The 10,233-nt window shown below is 37.9% G+C and overlaps 1 pseudogene; it reads left to right on the plus strand.

Annotated features, from left to right (window-relative positions):
• The first annotated feature begins 7,267 nt into the window (after nucleotides 1-7,267).
• Nucleotides 7,268-8,616, plus strand: LOC118889208 (annotated as a pseudogene).
• The last annotated feature ends 1,617 nt before the right edge of the window (nucleotides 8,617-10,233 follow it).

The raw sequence follows: 10,233 nt of genomic DNA on the forward strand, positions 1-10,233 counted from the left end.
CAGAAGAATGGATAAACAAATTGTGGTATATCCATACAATGGAATATTTCTCAGGGATAAAAAGAGATAAATTAATGAGTCAAGCAACAAAATGGATAAATCTCAAAAACATGATGCGTAAAAGAAGCCAGACACAAAAGGATGTCGACTGTGTGATTTCATTTATTTTAATTTGAAGAGGCAAAACTAATATTTGACCATAGAAATCAGAACAGTGTGGGATAAAAATTGACTGGAATGAGGTATAAGGACAATTTCTGTGATTTTGGAAATATTTTATATTTAGATTGGGTTGTTGGTTACATGAGTGTATACATTTGTTAAAACTCATAAAATATTTTGTAATCTGTGCATTTCCCTGTAAGTAAATTTTACCTCAATTGAAAGAAAAAAAGAGTAGGCAGTACTCCAGTCTTGGAAGCAAAGAAAAGATAAATCCATTGGAGATTTTAATGAATGTCTTTTCAATGCCTTCAAACAACATTCTAGGGTAGATATAGAGGCAGATGTTCATGCCACAGTTGTTGTTGTTATTATTATTATTATTATTCTTATTGTGAAAACTCTATAGTGGAGGAAAAATAATTTTCCCTCTATTCTTCTAAGTTCTTGGGTGAGACCTCCTGTAATAAAAGGCAGATTAACAGGAGAAAAAATAAACAGAAGTTTAATAAGATATGTACCTCCTGTATGAACGGAAGATGCCCAGGAAAACTAACTTCTTGTAAAAGCCCAAGCCATCACCTTAAATACCATCTTCAGCTAAAGACAAAACAAGATGTTGGGTAAAGGACTAGGGGAGCCAGTTATTGGTGATTATCAGGAAAAGCACAGTAAACAAGGGTAAGGTTGTTATGCAGATTTAAGATGCTGCCTTCTCCATTGATAAGTGTTTCTAGAGATTTAGTCATCCTCCTCTTCCTGGTACAGAGAGGAAGTCACCCTTACAAATAAAGATTTCCCTTATAAATGCAAATGTCTCTTACAAAAGGGTAACTTCTGGGTTTTCAAAGCTTCTGCTGTGTGTGCTGTTTCTTAAAAATAATCGGCCCAAGATAAATCTTACATCAGAGGTACATTTTGGGGTGGTATATTTTGCTCCCCTTCAAGATTTAAGATAAAAATAGGGATATTTAGCCATAACCAAAGGCTAGAATAGGAAATAGGTCACCTAATAGACCTATAGCATTTGGAAATTTCTGAAAAGGTCTTACAACAAAACCAAACTTGTTCTAAAAACAATCCAAAATAAGTTAATAGCTTTACAAATCAAACAATAGGATCGTTCCATGTTATCCCATTTTCTTCCCCAAAACAGGGTTCACTGATAAGGATACTTGATATTACTGTAAACAAAATGAATACTAAACAAACAACTTCCCAGTGTTGCCCAAAAATTAATAGGCAAGAACAAATCTGATAAAAGTGCGGGGCCAGCAAGAGAAAAGTGAGAGGCCTAGCTTCCAGTTTTTCCCTTAAACTTGCAAGATTTGTCATTAACTTTTGGCAGCTAATTTTACAGTTCTCTTACAGTTACAGTTCCTACACTTTGTGCAATAAACCTACCACTATGTCCGTCGATCTTTCTTGGAGTCAATGTTACCAAATTGTACCATTGCAAGAAATCTCAGCCACCCCCTATCTCCCAGCCAATTACCCTTGGTCCTTTGACTGAGAAATGGGTCTCTTTTGTGATATCACACCAATCAATTTAATTCGGTAGGCCACTTGAAATTCCCAAGGATTTTTCAAGTCATAATCAGACCGTAGCTAAATTGGACCTAAGCTTACTGGTATCCTTGTATTTAGATAAAATTTGAAGATCCCCAGGAGAAAACAGATTCTGTATGGATTAAAAATTCTACATATATTGGCAGATTTGATGATACTGAGCCCATCAAGGTTCAGTTTCATCCATCCATACCTTTACCCCAATGTGCATAAAATACCCTAAGGAAAAGAAGGATTAAGGTCCACAGTAGATATACTAAACAAAATAATTCTCATAGTTTGCGCTAGTACTTGTGATAATCCTGGCCTGCCTGTTAAGAAACCCAATGAACAAGAGTTCAGATTCATTCAAGGTCTTAAGTCTGTCAAGAGTATGGCTGCAGCCTGCTTTCCAGTGGTGCTAAAGACAAATGCTATTCTTTTCCTGATCCCATCTAAGGCCACTTATTTTACAGTTGAGGATATATATTTTGCCTTTTTTTAATGTCCCCAGATTTTCAGACAGTGAATATTTGTTCACCTTCACTTGGAAGTAACAACATTATACATGGTCTCTCATTTCCCAGGGAGTCACTGAGATTACTGCTTATTTTTATAGGTTCTTAATAGGGATCTCAAGGACCATAATTTTTTTTTTGTAATTTTCCCCTCGTATAATATGTGGATAATGTTTTACTAAGCTCCAAAAATAAAGAAATCTCTAAAATGAGTTCTGTGTACGTTTGAACTCTTAGCCCATAAAGAACAGACATTACCAAAGGAAAAAATTACAATTTTGTCAGCAAAAGGTTCATTATTTAGAGAATTATTTGCCACAGAGGAGTAAATCTCTTGCCTGTGATCAACCATAAGCTGTCCAAAGCTTCCCTAGGCCAGTTACTCTAAGACAACTAGGGTATCTCTAGGTCTTCCTGGCTATTGTAGATAGTGGGTTCCAACCTTTTCCAAAATTACTCTTTTTTTTTAACCTAACTAAATTCTCAATGAAAAAGTCCTCCACTGGGATCTCAAACATGAATAGGAATTTTGCAAAATAAAGTTAGCTCTTCACCAACCCCTTCCCCCAGGTCTGCCTTACTACTGCAAACATTTCACCCTATTCAGGAATGATCTGATCAGGCGCCTGGTGTTCTAACTAAACCAAATAGAAACCACCAAAAACTCATAGCTTACTATAGTCTCTTTCTTGATACCCTAGTTACCTTAAGACTATGGCAGCCACCAACAAATTTGTGGAAGCCTCTGCTGACATACTTTTGGGCTCTTCCTTGAAACTAACAGTCCCTCTTTGCTATTTACTGAAAAAACAAAACAACAAAACACTTTCTTATCAAACTGGCTTACATCCTATGATACATTCATAATTTTCTCCTTCATATATTACTATACTTTACAATACTACTTTGAATACTGCTTCTGTCAGTAAAACATGTAGTCTAGATTCTGCCTGAGAATCATCCATGTCTCACGTATACTTACTAGAAAATCCTTTATACAGTCCAGACTCTGTTGAGGGGTCATGCCACAAAACACCAAAAAAAACCCTAAATGAACCAAACAACAAAAAAATCAGAAAAAGGAGATTATCAGACTGGTTATACTATAACAGATTTCATTTGACATTTAGAAGATGATTCTTTAACATGAACTAAATCAGCCCAGATAGTAGAACTTATTGCCCTTACTAGAATTCTTTATATGAAAATGCCTAGAAACGATGGCCAACCTATTAACAATCAGCATTCCTAGTGCTCAGACTATGAAGTTGAAATACCATGTTACATACCAGAAATGTCATTTAATATAAATTAAACTTCTTAGAGAAATGGTTGATTCAAGGCATGGACCAGAGAATGTACAAGATGAGTCTGGAACCCCTTGACATGTCAGATAGTAAGGAAGCTATCAAAGACTATGAAGGTCATGTCAATAAGACTCAAGTGCCAACTTGAAGAGACTCTCTTGGTCAAACAATACACAGTTTTAGCCTCAATGAGGATAAGAATTGAAACAGATTGAAAACATTAAATATATTTAAATCTATAATTTTATAAGGATTTTAAAAATAATTATTCACCTTCTGAAAATGACTGAACACAAATTCATTATCTGAAAACTCTGTAAATAAAATGAAAGTATCATGCATTTACCCTGCCTTTCCTACACAAACTGTACCACTGAATAACCAAACATTAGATGAGAACTGTTTCCTTATAAAATTATTTCAGACTGTAAAGGCAAACAAAATGATAAAATTAGAATGTTGCCATTTTGCAACCCCCAATGGATCTAGGCATTGAGGATCAAAAGCTGCTAACATTTAAAAAAATTGTGAAAAACAGACATGTGCCTCCTGATGAAACAACAAAACACCACCAATAGCCTTGCCACAGGGATTGCATCTGACTCTGATCACACTTCTGAATCCAGCTGCCAATTTGCAGAAAATACAAAGAAACTTGCTGAACTGCACCATGATTGCACAAGCAGAAAATCCTAGACTGGAAATACTGGCAAGTCATACCTAGGTTCTTAAACAAACTGTAACAAAGCAAAATATATAGAGGGGGCATCTATTGATTAAAAGTGACTTAAAAGCCATATCAGATGTTTAATTGGAGACGATTAAGCTATAGTATCTAGGGTTGCACCCTTGAGTGATAAAACCATTTTAAAAATATAAGAAAGTTATTACTATAAAACCATTTTAAAAATATAAGAAAGTTATTGCTATAACCATTTTAAAAATATAAGAAAGTTATTATCAGGATAATGGTTACTTATTGTGGGAGGAAAGGACTATGATTGAGACGGGGCAAATGGAAGGGCATCTGGAGTGAGTGCCAAAGTTCTATTTCTTGACCTGCATGATGGGTATAAAGCTATTAACTTTATAATAATTATCTAAGATAGTGCTATCGTTGAGGGGAAATGGTGACTGGAAGAGCACATAAAGGGGAATTCTGGGATGCTGTTGTGTATTCTGCTTCTACATCTAGGTGCTGGTTATATGAGTGTGCTCTGCTTTTTAAAATGCATTGATCTGTTCGCTTATGTTCACTTTTACATATGGAAATTATACTCCATAAAGAGCATAAACAAGCTAATTGGCATTCTTGTAAACACTTCAGAGGGGCATATTCCTTCCACTGGACACTTCTGGAATTAGAAATATCCTCATATTATTAACTTCAGCATCCAGTCATATAAAACTTGGACCATGATCATGGAACAGAAAAATACTTCTGCAAAATTATTTATAGCATTGTCCATGGGGGCCAGAAACACAACAGGAGTAGGATTAAATATTAACACTATTTTTTCTATAGTAGTCTATTTGTATTCCTCAGAAAGTATCTAACCTGCTTTATAAAAATTATTCAGCTTCAACCAGGCAGTTAACTAGGGCACTCCTGTCATCTTAAGCAATGTGTACACCTCCAATACAATCTCTATGTCACAAGCATACTATATATTTTTTTGCAAGCATACTATATTTTATGTGGACCAAGCTCTTTCCTTATTTATAAGCCTGATTTGTGTATATGGGATAATTGTCAGAGACTTTATATATTCAAGACCAATATACACCCTGTGGACCATTTCTCAATGAGGTATTAGCCCAGTAACATAAAAAAATAAAGGCTTCTATGGAAAATTACACAGAAAATTCACTACTCCACTTTTATGCCTACCATCCAAATAGTGATTTCTATAACGTTCAGACAATTATCAATAACTGTAGCTGAAGTTGTAAATGATACTTCCACAGCTCTCAAGGCTCAAAAAACAAGTGTAATTCTTTTGATCCAAGAGATAATGGACAGATGAGTAACTTTAGATTCTCTATTAGCCAAGAAGGTGTCTAGTGTTGCATTCAGATAAATACTACTGCCAATTATAACAATCAATCTCTGAATCAAAAGATCTGGTCACTTGGGAGCTTGTTTTGTTCACCTGGATTTGTTCATTTGCATCATGGACTCATAGAATTCTATATAATTTAACCCTTTCTTTCCTGTTAGTCTTTATGTGTGTTGTCATTGGCAGGTGTGTACTCTCCAGAGTCTTATATGTTGCTGTGACACTAATGTCACATCAGATGAACCAACAACTTATCATTTGACAAAATGAACACAAAGGTCAAACTCTGGTTCAACTCCAGACTGTTGTTTCTGAGACAATGATCTTATCTAGTAATCACAAGAGTGGTATAGAACTGCTGTAAGAATAATTTTGTGGCTAACCTTATGGTCTGGCCAGGATCGCCAAAGGGGTGGGGGATTAGAACAGCCACACTTTCACTAAGCAATCTAATCACAGAATGTCCTGTGACTCGTATAGTATTTTCATCTGACTCTGTTGCATCTAGCTTTGTCTTAGGAAATCAACCAATCCAAAGCCTCACCTGGTCTCTCATATCTCAACCTAAAAGCTTCTCAGCCCAAACCATGGGCAAAAATATCATGCACTCGGTTTCTTTAAGGAGATGATATTTTGGAATTTCCCATGTAGTGTTCTCTCTTCCGAAATAAATCAATAAAACTGTTTGCTTATATCATACATGTTTCTTTATTTGAAAAAAACTTACCCTGCTTTGTCTTTGTATAGTGCTTATAATAAGTGAAATATTTTTGATCTGTTAGTTTCCTACTTACTATCTCTCTCCCCCTACTAGAATATAATTTCATGAGGGCAAGATCTTTAAATATCTTATTCACTTCTGTACTTCCAGCATAGTACAGTTTTAGACCTATTTAAGTGTGAGTGCATAAATGAGATTCTTATCTGGGACACCCTCCCTAGAATATATGCTCCATGAAACTAAGGATCATGTGGTTCAAACTGCCTGTGTGTAGTGTGTAGTAAGTGTGCAATAAATATTAAATTAATAAATTAAGGTTTAAAATTAAAAACTTGTGTTCTCTTTCTGAAAATAGTTTCTTTGTACAGGGATTTATGTAGAGTTGTTTGTTTGCTAGTTTGTTTTTACTTTGCTTAGCTAGCAAAGTTTTATATAAATTATAAAATCTAATAAAATAAATGAAACTTCTTTCACTGAGTGGGTAACTATCTAGAGTCAGAAGTATTATAACATAGGAAACTGTTAGAAATACAAAGCATACAGAAAAGAGGTGGAATTGATCACAGAGCAAGTGAAGTGTGCATGTTGAATAAATGACCTGAATATAGTATGAAAAGGAGGAGTGTCACCTGAGAGGTTCAACTCTTATGATGTTATCTGAATTCACCCGGGGAATATAGGGTATCTAGAGGAGATGGAGAGTAGAGGAATCTGACTGACAAAATGGATACTGGAAGCACTGGGTAGAGAATCAAAATATTTATTTGATGTTGGATAGAATAAAAAATAATGTTAAAAATAAGAAAACAGGCCCCAAATGATGTTGCTTATGCTAAGCCCCATGTCATCAAACCAACTTAATTACAGTTTCTGCTCTCCCAGAAATGAAATCTTAAACTGGTCAATCAAGAATTGCCTGATCAGGGAGGCAGGAACCCGAAGGCCAGCAGGGGCTGGGTGGGGACCATGGCTGGGATCACCACCATCGAGGCGGTGAAGCGCAAGATCCAGGTTCTGCAGCAGCAGGCCGATGATGCAGAGGAGAGGGCTGAGCGCCTCCAGCGGGAAGTGGAGGGAGAAAGGCGGGCCCGGGAACAGGCTGAGGCTGAGGTGGCCTCCTTGAACCGTAGGATCCAGCTGGTTGAAGAGGAGCTGGACCGCGCTCAAGAGCGCCTGGCCACTGCCCTGCAAAAGCTGGAGGAAGCTGAGAAAGCTGCTGATGAGAGTGAGAGAGGTATGAAGGTTATTGAAAACCGAGCCTTAAAAGATGAAGAAAAAATGGAACTCCAGGAAATCCAACTCAAAGAAGCTAAGCACATTGCAGAAGAGGCAGATAGGAAGTATGAAGAGGTGGCTCGTAAATTGATGATTATTGAAGGAGACTTGGAACGCACAGAGGAGCGAGCTGAGCTGGCAGAGTCCCGTTGCCGAGAGATGGATGAGCAGATCAGACTGATGGACCAGAACCTGAAGTGTCTGAGTGCTGCTGAAGAAAAGTACTCTCAAAAAGAAGACAAATATGAGGAAGAGATAGATTCTTACTGATAAACTCAAGGAGGCAGAGACCCGTGCTGAGTTTGCTGAGAGATCGGTAGCCAAGCTGGAAAAGACAATTGATGATTTGGAAGATAAACTGAAATGCACCAAAGAGGAGCACCTCTGTACACAAAGGATGCTGGACCAGACTCTGCTTGACCTGAATGAGATGTAGAGCACCCCAGTCCCATCCTGCCGCTGCTCCTCCCTCTGACCCCGACTCCGCTGAGGCCAGCCTGCCCGAAGCTGAACTTTAAACTGACGGCTGATCTTTAACTGGAAGGCTACTTTCTCCTTTCGCCACCTCTCCCACCCCCACCCCTGTGTCCTTTTCGCCAAACTGTCTCTGCCTCTCCCCAGAGATTCCATTTGGGCTAGAGGCTGAGCACCTTTGGGAACAACGTTTAAGGGAATGTGAGCACAATGCTAAGTGTCTTTAAAAGCATGTTGTGATGTACACATTTTGTAATTATCTTTTCTGTTGTTGTTGATGTAGCAGCCATTTGTAAAACATTCCAGATAATTCCATAGTTTTGAAGCAGCAGTCTAATCCCTTTCTCACTTTTGGAAGGTAACTTTTCAGCTTAATGCATATTGCCCTCTCCGGAGAGGAGGGGAAAAGGTATGGGCATGCCTTGCTGAGAGCCAGACAGCCCAGAGAAGGACTCCATTTTGGGAAACCTTATTGCTCTGTAAAAAGTACCCGCCAAACCAGAAAGGTGATTCCAGAAGGAGTTAGCCAAAAAAAAAAAAAAAAAAAAAAAGCTCTGTTCAGGTTTTCAGCTTTACGGTATCTTTGGGCAACTTTTTTTCCATCAGAAGTGACCAGATGAAATCAAGATGGTGAGACCTCTGAGACCAAATCCTTGTCCCAGCTCTACCCTCTTCCCAACCGCTCACAGAATGGATCATGTGCCCCTTATTTTGAGGCAACCACTTATTTGCTCTCCCGCCTACTTGAAAGAAAGGAAAGAAAATTATGTTTTACCACTGATTTAGCCATATGAAACTCATCTCATCACCCTTTTCTGGGTCTGAAGCTGCTGTCTCTAAAAGTGCCATCTCATTGTACATTGTATCAGTTAGTGCTGGAGAAATCTTGAATAGCTTATGTACAAAATTGTTTTTAAATTTTATATTATTTTGAAACTTTGCTTCTTTGGGGTTGGGGCACACTGGTCACCCCATCTGGCTGTGAGAGCTCTCTACAGTCTGGGCTGGCAGTGTGCTGATCTTTTAAAGTTTCTTTCCCTACCCAATCCCCCCTTTTTGGTGAGGTTTCAGTGAGGTCAGTTAGGTGTGCATCCTACAGCTTAATTGGCTTAAAATGTACTCCCCTTTGGTGTGGTCTCTTTGGGGGCCGATTGGGAGAAAGAAAAAACAATAGTGTAACTGTTTTGATACTGAACATTGATAAATGTCTTTTTGAAATAAAGAACCAGTCCCTCCAAGAAAAAAAAAAAAAAGAATTGCCTGATCGGGACTTCCCTAGTGGCGCAGTGGTTAAGAATCCACCTGCCAATGCAGGGGACACAGGTTCAAGCCCTGGTCCGGGAAGATCACACATGCCGCAGAGCAACTAAAGCCCGTGCGCCACAACTACTGAGCCCACGTGCCACAACTAATGAAGCCTGCGTGCCTAGAGCCCGAGCTCCACAACAAGAGAAGCCATCGCAATGAGAAGCCTGCACACCGCAACGAAGAGTAGCCCCTGCTCGTCACAACTAGCGAAAGCCTGCGTGCAGCAACGCAGACCTAATGCAGCCAAAAATAAATAAACAAATAAATAAATTTATTAAAAAAAAAAAAGAATCGCCTGATCAGCCCTAGTGAGGTCATCTGTCTGATAAACCTCTGCCACCCCCTAAAGGAAAGTGACCTTGAAATAATCAACCAGCTTTTTTTGTGTAGTGTAATTTCCTTGTTCTTGCTCCTTTCTACTTATAAAAATCTTTCATTTATAGAGCTCCTTGGAGCTCCTTTCTACATGCTAAATTGAATACTGCTTGATTCATGAATTGTTTAATAAAGCCAATAAGATCTTTAAAATTTACTCAGTTGAATATTGTTTTTCAACAATAGTACATACACAATTCATTAAAAAGCTATTTTGAAATATCATATACTCTGTATTCTAATAAGTCAAATTGATACAAGTTGGAGACATCTCTGATAAAAATTGAAATGGTAAGCAAGATGTACAGAGACACAGCAGTAGGATCTCAATGTAGAAACTGTTCAATAAATTCAGTTAATATTAACACTTAATAGGTCAAAGGATTGATATACCAACTGATAGGGTTCAGAACGTGCTACTCCAAAATATGGTACCTTGGCATATTGAATATGTTAAGCTGAAGGAGTTTGAGAAAGTAGCTGAG

The sequence above is a fragment of the Balaenoptera musculus genome, chromosome X, assembly GCF_009873245.2.
Source record: "Balaenoptera musculus isolate JJ_BM4_2016_0621 chromosome X, mBalMus1.pri.v3, whole genome shotgun sequence".
Lineage (NCBI taxonomy): Eukaryota > Metazoa > Chordata > Mammalia > Artiodactyla > Balaenopteridae > Balaenoptera > Balaenoptera musculus.